We start from the raw sequence: 19,075 nt of genomic DNA on the forward strand, positions 1-19,075 counted from the left end.
AAGGAAAAATGGAGATTAATTATGCTAAAGCAAGTTACTATTCATGGCTGAAAAAAGAGAAAATAAATAAAATTTTTAAAATTAACTGGATATACAAGATTATCTAAAGATTATTCCATCTCAATAATGAAAATAGAAATGGTAAAGCAATTTAGAGTACAATAAATTTAGAAATAAAGCCAATTTTTAAATAATTTACAATGTTTTGCTTTCAAAACTGAATTTTTACTTAAAATAATGATTCAACTCACATGGTCAAAAAGTAAAGCCCAAGACTTGACTGAAAAAAAAAAAAAAAAAACAAGAAAGATCTAGATGGGTTTGGAGATGGAAGAAGGGTTAGAAGACTATGAGAGACTTTTTTCCTATTTCCTTTAAGAATATCATTGTTAATGTTTCTTTCTAGGTATAGATAGTGAAAATATATATCTATGATTAGTATTTATAGATCAATTTTCCATTAGAAAACAGACTAGATAGCTCTCAGTTATAAAAGGCAGAAGTAATTTTTAGTGGCATTGGACACACATAAGAGTATACAGGAGTATTCCGGAAAAACAAAATATGAAAAGATGTCAAACAAACACATATATAATGTATATGATAAACTTAAGAGAAAAAAGATTCACTTTAGAAGAGAGTACACATAAGTGACTACATAGCACACAGCAAAAACTAAAGGATGCTGAAAATTAAGATTAAGAAAATCTTTCATATGATTTAGAGGAATGAGAACATTGAAAATCAGGTATCACAATATTTATGTCAGATGCATTGTAATTAAAATTAAAAATTTTAAGTATACATGTGTTCTTCAAATGATTATAGGAGCAATCTACAATAAAGCTGTGAGTATTGATAGAACAATGATGAATATATAGATGCATGTAAAAATGTTTGAAACTCAAAGAACTACAATCTGATATGCTGTTAGATATCCATAAACCAACTCTTTTTATATATTCAAGAGATCAATAACAAACCAGTACAGAAAAAATCTGAAAAAAATATAATCATATAATTTTTATGTTCATATTAACTTCTTTTACCCTGAAAATATAAAACACATTTTTTTTTCTGCTTTGGGATATTTGCAAAAACTCCAATGTCTGCTCACAATTTTATACATGAATTTCATGAGATCTTTGTCTTCTTATATTTAGAATTTTTAACTTTAATTATTACAAGATTACTATATTTCTTTCCTTTGGTTCCATTTTCTCTTACTTCATGATTTGTGTTAATAGATAGCTCAGTCCACCACATAAGAGCTGTCAAAGACTCTTTTCTTCATCTGTGCCACTAACACATCTTTAATTATAATAGTACCTAGTAAATGTCCCTTTATGTTTCAATTATTGTCTCATCTTGCACATTTGTTGGCTGTATGACCAGACCACTGTATGTATGTATGTGTGTTCATTTTCTTCCAGTCTAACACCATATATTTACCTTATGAAATTTCTTCTGTTTTCTAAGCTGTGTGGTTTCACTATTTATAACTACTGAATGTGGTGTTGAGGCAGTGTCCAGGGACCCGTGTGCTGTTTTACTGGAAGTGATGCTAGCTGTATAGTTATTTCATGAAATCATACTGTAATATTTGCTACCTATGTTTTAACGAGTGACAATTTAGTTGTGAAACATCAACAATCATCAGAAGAGGCAGATTACAGAGACCGTTTATTCATGCTTCCAACAACAATCATTAAGCACCATCCTTTTATATATTCATTTATATTTTGGTCTACCTCTATTTTCCACAGACTAAGGAATTAAACTGGTGCATAATTGCCTTAGTTTTCATTCATGTCTAGAAGAAGGAGAAGCTGGGTAGAGTTAGGAATAGCTCCAGTATTTGCGGGGGGGTCGGTGAAGAATGCTATATGACTCTACTGAAAGCTTGTAATAATCTGAAGGGGTTTTTACCAGGACACTGCAAAATCATTTAACATAAGAAAACTTAGAGTACCCATTGTAAAAGTCAACATTGAGCCATTAGCCTATGTTTATCTTTGGAGCTCAGATGGTCTCCTGGAGACAGCAGAAAGTTGGGTTTTGTTTTCGGAACTAAGTCTGGCCTCTCTTTATCTTTTTGTTGGTGAGTTCAGTTCAGTTCAGTTCTATTTTTTAGGGTGATTATTGATAAATGAGAATAGAGGATCTTCTACTATCACTTTGACTTTAGTTTTCTGGTTCTATTTCCTTGCTCAGCTTTTTTGTGAAATTTCTTCTCTTTAAACTATACAGGAGATCTCTTTTTAATATTTCTTTCAGGAAAGGTCTAGTGTTTGTAAACTTCTTCAGCTTTTGTTTGTCTGGGAAGACCATTATTACTCTGTCATATCTGTAGGAGACTCTTGCCGGATATGATATTTTTAACTAGTATATTTTATCTCTATTTTGAATATGTCTGCTTGCCCTCTGGAAGAGAACTTTGTCATAATATTGTCTCAGTTTGGATCATCTGACCCCCTTGTGATCTTTTAAATGGCTGGATGAAAGCAACCCAATTTAGTTTCAAAAACTCACTTCATGGTCTTGTTTCATGTTTTGCTTTTTCATGAGATCCTTCTTCAGTTAAATTTTGGTGGCATTTTTTTTTTTGTTTAGTCTCCAACTGAATAATCACTTTCTACATTTGGAAGAAACTAATATAAACTAATTGAATAATGAGTAATGGTGTAGGACATCCACACCGATAAAATTCTGTTCAAGTAGCTCCTCTTCATGTCCTAAAAAACCTTCCTATTGTCCACAAGATCCCTCTAAACTTGCCAATTCATACGAATCCCCAGTTCCTAAGTAAATGATTTGATTTAGAAAGCATGAAGCTTAAATCTTTCCAAAATCTAACTGGAAATACTGTTTTGGGTGAGCTTTGTCTGCACTTGCCCATTAGACTTCTCAAAGAACAGCAAGAGCTTAAACTAAGGTGGAGCTGAAAGGGATTATGCTAAACTAAATAAGTCAGAAGGAAAAAGATAAATATTGGATGATTTCACTTATATGTGGAAAATAGAGAAACTGAATAAATGGTCAGGAAAAAGACAAAATTTGCAAGCTGGCCATATTTCTTGAGGCAAATAGCAGGGAAGGAGAGGAAGAGGAGTCAAAACAGAGGAGGGAAGCGCACAAGGGACTATGGTGGTGGATCATGGGTGCTACAGTGGTGGAGACCACACCTAAGGGGACAAATTAAATGCAGTTCAAAAATTAACAGTGATGTAAGAAAATAGATCTATTTTAAAAAAGACTTTTGGCAAATAATTTCCAAAACTGATCCAGTGATTTCATAGTTTATCAAAATTGTTTATCAGAATTGCTCTCATGGAAAATGAATAGACATATTCTTTGGAAAAGTTAAATATCCGAATGCAATAGGCTGTCTTACAATACAGAGGGTAGATGACAAACTTGTCCCATAATGGGTCAGAGAGTCAGTGTTTTAAGTGTAGCACGCCCATAGACAATTTGGCAACTGCTTCCATGTGCTGATGGAGTGCCAAAGCAGCCGTGATTGGAAATGGCTGTGTTCCAATTGAGACACTATCTATGGACACTGAAGTTTGAGTCTCTTATAATCTTCATATATATCACAAAAATATTCTTCTTGTGATTTCTGTTTCAACCATGTGAAAATGTAAATGACCATCCGTACACAAATAGGCAGCATGTGAGATTTGGCTGACAAGCTCGTTTCCTGACCTCTGCTATAGTATATAAACTTCAAAATATATTTCAGAAAATATTCATCATCAAGTGTTCAATCTTTCTCCTTGCCTCTGGCCATAAGCAAAAAAAAAAAAAAAAAAAAAAACACACTGATGGAAATAAGTGGGAACCGGCCACTCTGATTGTCAACCCCAGGCTGAAAATCCACAAAGTTCCTTGGCTCATATTTAAAAATCTGTTTCAGTTCTAATTCAGGTCCCTGGCAACTTGGAAGTGATTTGCCTCCGTTCTTTATCCCTCCTGTCAAGGCAGTGGCTCCCTGCATGGTTTCTTAGCCACATTTGGAGAATCTGCCAGTGTTCACTTATTCCATATCCCATAGAGGGGATAATTAACTAAGAGCCAGAATAGAAAGCAAATTTGACAGTCCCCTGCTTGGGACAATTGAGAAACAGGAGGTCTGCCTTTATTTAAGTTATGAAGGAGAAAGTAAAAAAAAAAAAAAATCAATTTTAATTTTTTTAAACTAAGACATGCACCAAGTTCTAAAAAATAAAAAATCCTAATGAGCTATGACTGAATTGTCCTCCTATACTCAAATCCTGATTATTCTATTATTTCCCCTTTATGTTATATATGTTATACTATCTCTTTCCTCTGGCATAACTCTACTTTTTACTGTAATGCTTATCTTGCTATTTCATTTAACATTGCTAAGCATAATCTCTTGACTTGCAGTGATGGCTTAGTCAGTTCATGTGAACTATCAGGTCTCTCTATTTCTCTTCCTTTTTCTACCCCATACAGTTATGCCCCAATTTTTTGTTAAATCAATACTGACATTATTGTAATGATACAAGTATCCTATACTTTAAATCAAATAATTCACTATGTTTACATTTACTTCATAGATCCAAAGCTTTTCCATTTTCCCTTTAATCAATTTCCTCTTATTTATACGTTTCTCTATGTACCTATTGCTACTCTTCACACTGTCCAATAGACTCACACAGCTTCTCTATACAGATTTTAAACTAAAATTTCTGCCCATTAATATGTTTACTATATGCAATCCCCACTTCACTGCTTCTTGTTTTCTTTCCTAAATCTGAATCACTTATGTATCCAAGGATGCCCCTATTTCTGCTTTTTCTTGGAATCTCATACTCAGAATTCCCCCTCTCATTGTCCTTTGTGAAATGCTCTGCTTTTCAAGATCTCACATATCCCTTTTCCAAGGTCTAGGTACTGATATTTGTAGGCTTCGCCATCTGTCAAAAGAGATCATTGGAGCAGAACTTTTGGAGACTTACTGAAAAATTTCTTTATTCTTAAAATTGATACATTATTTCACCTATGTATGCAAATTTCAAGTACATTATCTTTCAAATTTGGGGGGATATTTATTCATTTCTTCTAGCACTCAATACCATTAGGAGTCTTCTATACAAAAGCTTTTGTAATTGCCTTATTTTTTCTCATTTTAAAAGATTTTTCTTTCTCAGTCAAAATTATAATTAAGATTTTTTTCATTCATTTTCCTGAGCACTTATGCATAGAGTACATGGTAACATTAATTTATGATATATTTTCATTTTTTTTTCATTATAGAATTTCAGTAAGGTGGATGTCTGATTCCCCTTTGATTCTATACTTTTTCTTTTATTTTTAAGTTTTTATGAAGTGCCATTGGTTTGAATCCTTGGTAGTGTTTTGGAAGTAAAGGATTTCTCCCTTCATGTGCTGTCCCATGTCTCTCCAAGTAGCCTCTTCTTTTTTCATTTGACTTCACTTGAAAGAAAATCTCTTTCTTGGGCCTCCCCGGTGGCACAGCAGTTGAGCTCTGGGTTGTGAAGCTGCCCGCAGCCTCTGCAGTGCCGTTCGATCCCCGGCCACCAGCGAGGGTCCCACGTGGCGTGCAGACCTCTCCTGCCTCCCGCTGCTCCCCTCAGCAGGGTACTTCGTCAGTCTGCCTGTTCTGTTCCCCGCTCTGGCTCTGGTGAATTCTCTCACTCTCCCGCCCTTCTGACTGTACCCAGTGCTTGTATAAATAAATAAAAATAAATAAATCTTAAAAAAAAAAAAAAGGAAAATCTCTTTCTCTTCCAATCTCCTGGTGAAGTTTTGATTTTCAAAATTTACCTTCTTTTCAGTTTCTTATGGTTCCTTTAATTTTCTAATTTTCCCTTTTATGGCATCTTATATATAATTCCCTCCCCAGAATATTACTTTTAAAGATCAATTTTCAACTTTTTTGTACTTTGCCTATTTGTTCTAATTCCTTTGCTTCTGTACATTTTATTGCTCTTTCTGGTGGCTTTTGTTCTCCAAGGTCTAATAATCCTTGAGCTCTCATACTTATTCAGAAGTGAAACAAGAAGAGGCTGGTAGAAATGTCTACTTAACTGAAGAATAATCATGTTTAAATGGAAGTTTCTTTCTTAAAAAGTACTTCTAACCAAAATTTGGTAGTGTTAAATGTCAAAACATGGAAGAAATAAGCAGATACTAGTTATATGTGAAATCTTAAAGCCTGTAAAATAGAGTATAATTATATATCCAGTTGCTTGTTATCATCTACAAAATGGGAATCTTTTTAAAGAGATCATTTTTGTTCACCTTTTTTCCTGTATTTAATTGCTTCAAATCCCATATGTGCCTGTAATTATACTACATTTTGAATATTATAAAAAAAAGTGGTGGATTTTTATATTTCTGTTACTGATTTTTGACTTTCAATGAATTCCTTGACGTTGACTTGGTCTCCAATAATTGAGAGAGCAGCTTCATTGCCACATATTATCAATGTCTGTTTTTATAAATATTCATGAGTTTTATATTCTTGGTAATTAAACAATGTAGTACAATTTTATGTAGCTTCTGGATTTAATCAAACAGTTAAAGAAATGAAAATACCAATATGTAAAGTTTATTTTAATGTTTTTGGCTTAGTTATTTTTACATATACACATGTATTTTCTCTTCATTTAATTCAAGAGCCATGTACTATTGCTATTGTGACCTGCATTTCACAGATTGGGACTAAAGAAAAAAAAATTAAAAAAATTAATTTGCCCCCCAAAATTTACCTATTCTATAGTAGGTAAGCAAATAACAGAATTTAAATTTGAACTTAAGCTATTGGGATGACCACATATTTCATCACTGAGAACTGCTGGTAATTAAAAAAGAAATGTCAGCAATGATCTATTTTGACATATAGAATGATCAGCAATGTCAGCAATGTCAGCAATGATCTATTTTGACATATAGACATATATTTTTAATTTATAAATAAATAAATGTTCCATATAATGGTAATTAATACTCTGATTTACACATTTTCCATTTATTTCTAAAGATAACCCTTATCTTTCAATCTGCCTGGAAGATGTTTGTAGGCCCTAATATTCTAAAATCAATTTTTCACTTGAAAATCTTAGTGAAATTTTAGGTTTATTCTAGGGGAGTGCAGTTTAGAGATATATGAATATAAACTGCTCAAATTACTAATCAAATTTTTCTTTGATCCAGAGCTGTGTAATGGATAGCTCCTAAGTACACAAGATGGGACCATGAGACAAGTTCCACCACCTGAAACTAAAGTATGTGCTGGACTGTCCTCTAAAAACGTAAGTTGGTTTCCATCCCCACATATGCACGGTCTATGACAGGAACATGTTAAGAGGTACTGTGACCTGGAGCTGGTCCTGGAGTGGTTACCCAAGAGTTCTAAAAATATAACTCATAAAACTAGAGCCATAGATATAATCTACAAAGCATTCAGTGAAAACCAGCATCATGTTCATCATCAATACACTCTACCTGTAGATAATGTGGGTCACTTTGACCGGAAAGAGAGATTTGAGAAAGGTGAAAATTTAAATATATAGTAGTCCAATAAATCCAGAAAAGAAAAAATAATTATCATATAAGGAAAAGATAGCCAAGATCAGCAATTTTCTGGAGCACAAGAACCATAGGGAAAGCTTTTGTTATTAGGACCTGGCTAGAGTCGTGCATATTGTTGGAATTCTATGCAAGAGATTCCAGGTCCAGCGATGCGAATCAGCCCTCTTCCTTTCTTTTAGTTTGTGAAATGAAAGTATTTATTATTGTAAAATAATCTACTTTGTACTTCTTGAGTATTTCTGCTGGTAGAAAAAGATTAAAAGAATAGGTCAGGGGCTACTGGCAGACATTTCCAATTTTAAGACCATTTTTGTTACACATACATTGCTGCCACCATATGAGGTCAAATTTGGCATTTACTTTATGAAGATAATTCTTTTCGTGCATGTTTCCTTGGGGCTTTATTTCATTTCCCTGGAACTTGCTATAACATTCAGAATATAGAATATTATTAATTGTACACAAAAATATAATGGGTCTTTATAATGCAGTAAAATATAAATGATATTTTAGTGTATCATCACTGTGAATGTTACATTAATTTCAAAGTCTAAAATACATTTACCTTATTCATGCATTTTCTGGATTGAGATGGACTATTAAGTTAAATTCTTTCTTCTGTTTAGTGAGATAAGCTCTGTATAACTTCATTTTTGTAGACTTATTTCATACTATTGTTTCCAATTTGAGTTACTTTGTATTTTGGGGCTTTATGTATACCTAGTTGGCCAGAAAACTGAGCAAGCAAAATATAAACAAACCAAAACAACAAAAAAACCCTCTTATTTTCAGAACAATTGAATAGGAACATGTCTCTATATCAAAGACAAGAAGTTACCTATAAATCATTTTTCAACTCGATAATATAGTTATAGCCTGAAATTAAATAATTAGGCAAAACTAGTTTTCCCAGTTCCCTTGCAGTCCTTCCCAATAGAAAGTGAACAGAGGGCCTCCCTGGTGGCGCAAGGGGTTAAGACACAACCTATGAAGCTATCCATAGCCACTGCAGCACGAGTTCGATCCCCAGGCAGGGAGCTACCCACATGGCGCAGCAGACCTCTCCTGCCTTGTCTGCAGCTCAGTGTATTTCAATCAGTCTGCCTGTTCTGCTCCCCACTCTGTCTCTGGTGAATCCTCTCACCTCCCACCTCTGTACCCCAGTTCTTGTATGCATAAATAATAAACCTTTAAAAAAATAAGTGGGGCCTCCCCTGGTGATGCAGGTGGTTGAGCGACATGCTGTGAAGCTGTCCGCAGCCTCTGCAGTGCTGGTTTGATCCCGGCCGGCCGGCAAAAGTCCCACATGGTGTGGCAGACCTCTCCTGCCTCACCCGCTACTCCCCTCAGCAGTGTATTTCGTCAGTCTGCCTCTTCTGTTCCCCGCTCTGTCTCTGGTGGATCCTCTCACCCTCCGGGGCATCTGGCCTATACCCTGATTCTTGTATAAATAAATAAATTAATCTTAAAAAAAAAAGTGAACTGATGTGACATATATTACCTCTGGAAACATTAAGAAGTTTATGTTCCTTCTCAATGACCTCTTCTTACTCCACATCCAAAGAATTGATGTAATATACTATGATATACTATAGGGTAGTTGATCTGTGAGCCAGAGGGAGCTAGTATTCTTTTTTTTCTTTTTTTGAGTTTTTGATTTTTTTTTTCTAGTTTTGTTTTTTTTAATTTTTAAATTTTATATATTTTTTGCATCATTTTTCATTTTTGCACAATGTATGCATTTTCATCTTGGTTATAATCCCCATACAATTCCCACCATCCTTGTTTTGATCCTAAAATCAAAATCAACAAGCAACTGTAAACCAGGGAGCTAGCATTCTTGCAAGACCATGCAGGAAAAAAAAAAAAAAAAGTGGTTCTATCAGAATTATTTCTAAGGAAGTATCATTTTATAAGAAAGAAATGTTTTATTCTGTTGAACTATTGCATTTGGATTTAATTATCACTACAATCTTATCTGTCTTCACTAATCTTTATGATATATATATATATATATATATATATATGTCTTCCTATTGCTTACAAATCTTTAAGATTTCCAGAGATATTAAAGTCTATGTAACTCCCTAGGAGCTTCTGTAACTTCACCTACTTTCCAATTGAGTGCATGTACTTTGTAGTTATTTTGATGTGTGATAGACTTTACTTGGGGAGCGGGGGCAGATGGTCATACATATTGGCACAAAATGAAATTGTTACTGGAATGATAACTATGACATTAACAATGCATGTAGATAAGTAGTGATTTTATCACTTCTTAAAAGTAGAAATACATCCCCTTAAATTTAGCAAATATTACTTGCTGTGCCCATGAACATTCACTGACAGGTTTGATGAGACCGCACTTCCTGCCTTCCTTATTCAGACAGCAAAAGCTGTTTCATGGAACAAGTGTTTTAGATGAAAATGAATAGGTAGGAAATAAAACTATAATGTAAATCTAGACCCATAGTTGGATAGTTGACAGCTGCATGTCTGCAGGAAAAAATAGTCAATATTTTCTGTGATGATAGATTGAAATGGGATTAAAGTACAGCTGGATTTCCTCTGATACTCCATAACAGTACACATTTCTCTCAGACTTAAAAGGAAGTATCTGGATGAGTTTGACAAGTTAAACCATTCATTAATCATAAATTCTATTATTTTTCTTTGTATATAAATATTGATAATTTTCATATATCTAATGTGGCATTTTAGAAATAAGAACGTGCTGCTAAATACTGTTTGCAATAGATTCAGGCTTACTCAATTATGACCATGAGATTACTTCTCTAAGACCTTACCAAAATGATGTGCACAATTCATGATATTTCTTACTAGAGTGAGAAAGATATGACCCAGTGAACTCAAGAACTGTGACTTTTGAAAAACACTGCTCTCAGATTCTTTTAGAAATTCCCTAGTTATGTTTAGACATGTGCTTAATCAGTATGCTTTAAATGTTATTCAAAGAAAATAAACCATATGTATATATAAATTACTTTTCATTAAACTATTAACTGTTCTTCCATCAACATTTATTTAATCTTTTTTATTAAATAAGTTAAATGTCCAAATACTTTCTTTTGTTTTATGCATGTCATGCAAACTTCATGTTCATTTTTATTATGTTCCAATGCATAATATGAAAGTTCCTGCTAGAATGCAGAGGTAATTCATATGAGGGAAAGACACTTTTTTTGGTCGGGGGGGCATGGGGTGAGACATTCTTAATTATTTAAAAAACACAAGAAACTCTTAGTGTCATCAAATGCTTTGAAAGCTAACAACAAGGATTATGTTGATATCCATTACTCTAGGGACAAAAACTGAAATTTAGCCTGGCCCACAGACCCTGAATCATCTGTTCTCCATCCTCTTCCCAAGTCTCACTTAGTATCATACTCTCATCTCAGACTTTGTGCTCCAACTATTCTGACCTCGCTTCAGATCCACCTTTAACATACTAGTCTATTCACTCTGAGCTTGCCTAAAAATTTTTCCTTGTGCTCATCACTGCAAAAGAGCACCCAGTGGAAAAAAAGGTAGTCTTTTCAACAATGATGTTGGAAAATTGGATAAGTACATGCAGAAAAATGAAATTGAATTCCTGTCTTACACGACTCAAAAATTAACTAAAGATGGATTAAAGCCTTAAACATAAGACTTGATACTCTAGAACTACTTGGAGAAAACATAAGGAAGAACTCCTGGATATTAGTCTTGGCAATGGTATTTTGGGAATAACACCAAAAGCAAAAATAAACATTTGGGACTATATCAAACTGAAAATCATTGGCACAGCCAAAGAAATAATCAACAAAATGAAAAGGCAAATTAAAGAATAGGAAAATATATTTGTAAATATATTTTACAAATAAGGTGATAATGTCCAAAATATATAAAGATATACAATTAAAAATAGGAACAAGCTAGCAAACAAACAATATGATTAAAAACATGCAAAGAAATTTAATAGACATTTCTTTGAAATGACCAATAGGTACATGAAAATGTGTTCAACATCACTAGTCATCTGGAAAATGCAAATCAAAGCCACAATGAGATGTTACCTTATACCTGTTAGAATAGTTATTATCAAAAAGACAAGAGAAAAATACTTTGTAGGGACAGCTCTGTGCACTGTTGGTGGAAGTGGAAATTGGTGCAGACACTCTAGAAAGCAATATGAAATGCTCTCAAAAATTAAAAAATAGAACTACCTTATGAATCAACAAGCCCACTTTTGAGTTTATATCCAAAAGAAATGATAACAAGATATCAAAAAAGATGTATGTACTTCCATGTTTATTACTGCTTTATTCACAATGACTAGTTCATGAAAATGACCTAAGTGTCTGTCAATGGATGAGTGGATAAAGATGGTGTGGAACTTCAGGGCATTGTACTAAGAGATAAGCCAAACAGAGAGAGAGAAATGTATGTATGGTATCACTTATGTGTGAACTCTAAAAAAACCTGAATTTGTAAAAATACAAAGTGGTGGCCCTCCCCAGTGGCACAGCGGGTCGAGCACAGTGCTGTGAAGCTGTCTGCAGCCTCTGCAGTGCAGGTTCGATTCCCCAGCCAGTCAGAGAGATTCCCAAATGGTGCCGCAGACCTCTCCTGTAATGCCTGCTGCTCCCCTCAGCAGTGCTTTTGGTCAGTCTGCCTGTTCTGTTCCCCACTCTGCCTCTGGGAAATCCTCTCAACCTCCCACGACTCTGGCCTGTACCCCAGCTCTTGTATAAATAAATAAATAAATTTAAAAAAAAAAATACAAAGTGGGATGTTGGTTTCCAAGAGCTAAAGGGTAGGACAATTGAAGAGATACTGTTTAAAAATACAAAATTTCTTGTAACTGGTAGATAAATTAATTCTGGAGAATAGAAGGATTACTACATGCACTGTCAATCATATTGCAATACATAAATGTATCAAATTGACCAATTATACTTTTAACTTATGCAATATTCTATGTCAACTATAGCTCAACAAGAGAAAAGGAAAAGAATAGAAAGTGAAAATCTGATTTGGCAAATTTATATGTAATACAATACATATGTGTCTTTGAAAATTCTTATAATTCTTCATAAGGTAGCTGAATCATAAGGTAGTTCTTACTGAAAGATACATACTGATTTTTTTTTAAATAATTGGGGTGATTTTAGGGAGTGAAGTTACCATATTAAATATCATGATTAAACATCATAAGAGGAGAGAATATTTTCCTTGTTTATAACACACACACATACTTTTAAAAAGTGCTTTAATGTATCTAGTGTTAAAATAAGTCAAAATCAAATATTAGAGCTCTTACATTGACAATGAAAATAACAAAAGAAAACATGCTTCTACAGGCTTATGATTACTTGTGCCAGAAACCAAATATTATTAACCTATTTCCACACACCTGAGATAAAAAGAAAAAAAGAAGCAAAAATAAAAAAGTAAAAGTGTAATTAAAGAGGTTTGGTGAAAATAAACTTTAAAGAATAAGCATGTAAAATAAGCATCACAAATATATGTGTTAAGTTCTATTAGTCACTGTAGCCTATTATGTGCCATTCATATAATTATTAAGTTTTGCAATTTGGACTATGATAAAAGGGATATGGTCAATCCTTGTGCAACAAATCTGTTTAATTCCTGATTCTCAATAAAACACACTAATGAATGCACAGAAGTCTTCCGAGTATAGAAATCCCCAAACCATGACTTACTGAAGCTCCTTATGATATTGCTATCTCCAATCCGTGTTGATTTTAATAGGAAAATCTCTTCATAGTTCCCATCTTTGTAATTTTCCCATACACCAACAAATGTTATAAATCCATCTCAAATACTAAGAAACAGATTTCTGTTATTTATTCTGGGTCTTACTTAATCTTTCACTAACTATCAGGGTAAATCCAAATTGTTTTCCATCATTTAAAAAAAAAATTATCAAAATTGTTTTACCAGATTTATAAACTTAAACTTTGAATGTTTCAGGTATCCTTCCTATATAAATATAATTTATTTTCTTGTAAATAATTATTAAACAACTCATTATCCCAGACATAATTCTAGATAGATACTGGGAAAACAGTATTAATGATAAAGATAATATCCCAATTTTTGGTCTTTTATTTTGGCCAGGAAGATAAACATAGTCAAGTGTGCACAAACACAGATAGTTCTGATTATAGCAATAATGAGGAAGAAAATAAAACAGCATGTTATGATTTTAGTAACTTAGACTTGGAAGTGCTACTTTGGATTTGATGGTCAGATTATGACTATGTGATATAATGACATTCTTCTTGACCAACCATGTAAATATCCTGGAGTGTGCATTTTAGACAGAAGAACGTGTAAGGACTCTAAAGTATGTATGAAGTTGGCATGATTTTGGAACTGTCTGAAAGTCAGCATGGCCAAAACGGGATGTCATAAGGCTGAAACAATGTAGGCTGGGATTTAAAAAGCAAGGATCCGTGTCCTTTTATAAATACTGAATAACCATTTGCAAATTATATGTATTTTCTAAAATGTAATCTTTTACACCATGTATATTAAAGTGTAGATAAATACGGAAGTTGGAAGTACAAAGAGCAGCTAGTGGTATTCATTATAATGTAGGCAAGAAATGGTAATAATTTGGGGCAATATTGTAACAATGAAGGGAGAGAAAAAAAGGATTTGGGTTTTGTTTTTAAAATTGGGTGGAGGGTTCTGTTTAGGCCATGCTAATATTTTACTAATACACTTTATCAACAAAGTTGAGCTGCCAAAAAGGCAGTCAAATATATCAGAACTACATGGAACTCCCAGGAAATGCAAAAAACTCTAGAGTTAACTAAAACCCATAAAAAGTCAGTGCCATCCTTACAGTGCCTTCTTAATCTCCTTAACTATTTAATCCTTTTCACCCCTGGGCTCTTTAACTACCTGCATATATGACCTTAAGAAGGGCAATAATACCATATTAAATAAGCCATCCTAATTGTTTTAAACTATATTATCCCCAGATCTGAGTGTAATTCCTTAGTTTTTTAGTCTCACTTCCATATATGACATAGCTGATAAAGTTTCCCTGTGTGGTAGCAAATTCCACTTACTATAGACCTACTGTTTGATCTCCTGAACCATTATTACTCTCTGTGGCTCAGCAAAGCCCAACTCAGCATCATTTCAGCAATGCAAATAAAAACCTTGTGAAGTGATGATCATGTAAAGGACTGATATCTTTAGCACTCATAATCTTTGAGTTTTTCTCCTGTGCTAAGCAGCAATCCTTTGAAATGTTCATTATCCTCTTGCACTTCTCTTATAATCTCTATTATATAAACTCCACTAATTAATATCATTGAGATAAATGCAAGTAGATTTTTTTCAAGTCCTAACCTTGAATCTATAAAGCATATCTTTATTCCTACTCATTTTGGCCCTGAAAAAAAATGCTGTTGTGTTCCCATTTGAGAGCAAGTTCTTAAGTTGTTTTTTCTCAAATATCCTCTGAAACATGATTTTAACAGTTATCTGTATGTTTGATGGTTGTTCCCTAAATCTATAATTTAACTCACATGTTTCACTTTCTTAAAATGGAAAAATAGACTATAAATATCTTACCCTAGTTCCCACAGATTATTTCTCTTTCAGGCATGAAAGGTACCTTAATTTTTCCACTTTCCATTTTTTTCAAATACTACTTCTATTTCACAATGTTCTCAGTTGAGATCAAGGAACTTCTCCTGTCTAGGTTTCTAGATAACATGCTGACTTCATTCGACATATACTTGATTACCCAATATGTTTCAGTTACTGTTGAATTGTTTGGATTCAGTCAGTGGGGAGGGAGAATAAAGAAACATAATTCCTGCCCTAAGGCCATTTATATTCTACTTGGATTAGACCTATTTACAAAAGAAAACTAGTGAACACAATAGGTAGAGTGCTTAGTGTATTAGAAGTTAGTGAATGTATATGTATATATACATGTATATATGTGTGTGTATAAATGTACATATATATGAACAAAAAATGCCAAAAATAAGATGGCTATGGTAAAGAGAATGAAGACTGAAGTGAAAGTGAGTTCAACAATTGTAGACTGAGTGTTCAACATTGACTTCATTGAGAAAGTGATATTTGAATAAAGATTCAAGGGAAGTGAAGATAATAGGTATGCGAATAGAAAACAGATCACACCTAGCATGTTCAATAAACACCACAAAGACCGGTGTGACTAGCACAAGGGAGGGCACTCCAGAGGATGAGTTTACAGATGTGATAGAAAACAAAGGTATGTATAACCTTATTTAGGATATCATAAATAAATAACCTTACTTCACAGTGAAATGGGTACTGAAATTCTTTTGAACAAGGTGTCACATGATCTGCCTTAGAAATATCACACAGAGTCATAAACTGAGAATAGTCTCTGAAGGGCAATGGTATGTGCATGGAGGCAGTTAGGAAGTTATGCTTAATAATCCAGCAAGAAGGTGAAAGGATTTCAACCAATATGTCAGCGTATGTTGTAGTTAGAAGTTCTGCTAGAAAATAGAAGCCATCATATTCTGAAAATGTTTCAAGGTTGTTTCAACATTAGATGTTAGAGAAGAGTTGATTTTAGGCTTTTTGGCCATACAATTGAACCATTTTAGTTAGGGTTTTCAGAACATGGATAAAAGCAGTCATGATGAGAATAACAAAGAGGTAGAGCAAAGCATTCAGAGAGAAAATATTGATAATCTCTTAGCACCTTGTTGTGTGAAATATAATCCTCAAAAAGCAGAGAAGTATCACCTTAAAACCTGTTTGAGATATAAAATCTTATCCCATCACCAACCAACAAATCACAATCTCCATTTTTAAAGATTCTTGGATGATGTTTATGTAAGTTTAGTTGGGAGAGCACTGCTTTAATAATATATCCGAGTGTAAGAAGAAAGCATACAACTTTCAAAAGTGGAATTTTTTTAATTCTTTAGTGAATTCCCTAGTGAAAAGTGGACATGGATAATTTTTTTTTTCATGGATAATTTTTAATCTGGAGCAAAGTCCTTGAATGTTTCTGTTACCTTTTTTTTACAGGGCAAATGAATTCTATAGCCTTACATACACAATCCACACAGTTAAAATGTAGATTTTTAATCAAATTTTTAAGAAATTATTTTATATGGTTGTATGTTCCTTCTTTAATTTCACTGATTTGTATAAATTGGCTTTGATTCCTTTAATCCTATTAGAAGTGTATTTGGGGCCTCCCTGGTGGCACAAGGGGTTAAGAGTCAACCTATGAAGCTATCCACAGCTACTGTGGCGCAAGTTCGATCCCCCACCAGGGAGCTACCCACATGGCTCAGCATACCTCTCTTGACTCACCTGCTGCTCTCCTCAGCAGTGTATTTCAGTCAATCTGCCTGTTCTGTTCCCCACTCTGTCTCTGGTGAATCCTCTCACTCCCCAAACCTGTGACCTGTACCCCAGTCCTTTATGCATAAATAATAAAATCTTTTTTAAAAAAGTGTATTTGATGTAATTGCAATCATAATATTTGACCACAAATGATAAGGAGTGTCAGTTATTACAACATTTTTTTTTAAATATTGCAATACAGGCCTGAGGAGGCTGAATAATAAATGCAAGGTCATGTAGTTAAAGGAAAAGTAGATCTACAGAAAAGACCACTGCATTCCTAAGGTCATTAAATTGTGATCCTAAAAAGTATTTCAGTGCTCCAGATTTTTCTTAGTCACATAAATTAACGCAAATGTTATTAAATTGGAAAAATGCTTTTTACAAAATGTTTGTCTAAAGTATCCATAAGCTCATAAGAAAATAATTTGTGCTAATATATCCATAATATGTGGCGTATGTCTGGACAATATTGTTAAATTAAGGGGTGCTGTTTTGGCATGTTAATATAAGCTACTGTCATGTATTTGGCAACAAACAAACATTAAAAACATGAAATATTAATCTCAAAGCAATCAACTTTGGAAGAGATTCCTAATGCCAAATTGCACTTCATTTATTCTGTAATACTGATGATAATATTTCTGGCCTGCCATCGCAGACAGATATAGAGGCTTCTCTTACACTGTCCTAGTTAATATTTCCACACTTGTGTTTCAATGATTATTATGCAAATACTAGTACACTTTTTTATAAATTCTACTTGATACATAGGCCTCTACAAAAGTCCCAAGTTATTTCTTTTTTTTCAGCTCCCAAGCACTAGAATTGCAAATAATTTTTATTTAAAGAATTACAAAATAAAATATCAAGGTATTTTTATGCAATGGTTCTCGCTATTCTTTTCCTCCATCACATTTTCATCATAACCTGCTAAACTTTTCCTTTTCAGTTTTGACATGCTCCTCTCAAGGCTATTCCTTTCTATATATACATCTGAGTACAAGAAGGAAGCATAAAATTGGCAAATTTTCTTTAATTCCCTAATGAATACTGGAAACATTCATGGGTCATGGGTTGTTTTACTGGATAAAAGTCATTGACATTTGCTTAAAGTGATTTGACCTATTAACAGGCTAGAACTTATCTTTATCTTTCTTAGTGCCAGTAGCACAGTTTCTCCCCTTTATTATTCATCTTTGTTTTATCTTTGTAAAATATACTACAGTGTATTGTGATTAATAGATAGTTTGCTCAAATCCTAAATTTTAAGTTTCTTAAGGACAAGAATGTGTCTTCTGGGCCTCCTCTGGTGGCGCAGGCAGTTGAGCACGGCTCTGTGAAGCTGTCCACAGCCTCTGCAGTGTGGGATCAATCCCGGCCACTGAGGGTCCCACATGGCACGGCAGACATCTCCTGCTTCGCCTGCTGCTCCCCTCAGCAATGTATTTCATCAGTCTGCCTGTTCTGTTCCCCATTCTGTCTTTGGTGAATCCTCTCACTCTTCAGCACATCTGGCCTGTACCCCGGTTCTTATATAAATAAATAAATAAATCTTAAAAAAAAATAAAAATGTGTCTTCTCTAAAAGTACATTAACTCTACAGACAAAAATTTCATAATATTTTGAAAACAGCTAAATTTGATTGTACATTAACTCTATAGACAAAAATTTCATAATAATTTTGAAAACAGCTAAATTTGATTGTACATGTATGCTCCAAAATATCATGTATATCCTTGAATATACATTGCCTGAAAGACACCATGAAGCAGGTTTTTTTCAGTCTATAGTGGCTAAGTGACTTGCACAATTTCATTCAGGCTGTGAGTCACATTACTAGGATTCTAAACCCTGATACCAGAGACTATGGCTGTATTTTTTACAACACAGTGTTGACAAAGGTTCTAGGCCTCTACAAATCCTGGCTTTATTTTACTATCTTTCATGCATTGTAACAAAATTTGGAAAGAGATGTAAATTCTTCAGGATTTACTTCTCATACTTGGGAGGATGGTAACACACTTATTACGATTTTTTTTTTATGAGTTAATAAACCTAAAGTTCATGGACTTAGTTT

The sequence above is a fragment of the Talpa occidentalis genome, unplaced genomic scaffold (genome assembly GCF_014898055.3).
Source record: "Talpa occidentalis isolate TD23 unplaced genomic scaffold, MPIMG_talOcc4v2.1 talOcc4.6, whole genome shotgun sequence".
Taxonomy (NCBI): Eukaryota; Metazoa; Chordata; class Mammalia; order Eulipotyphla; family Talpidae; genus Talpa; species Talpa occidentalis.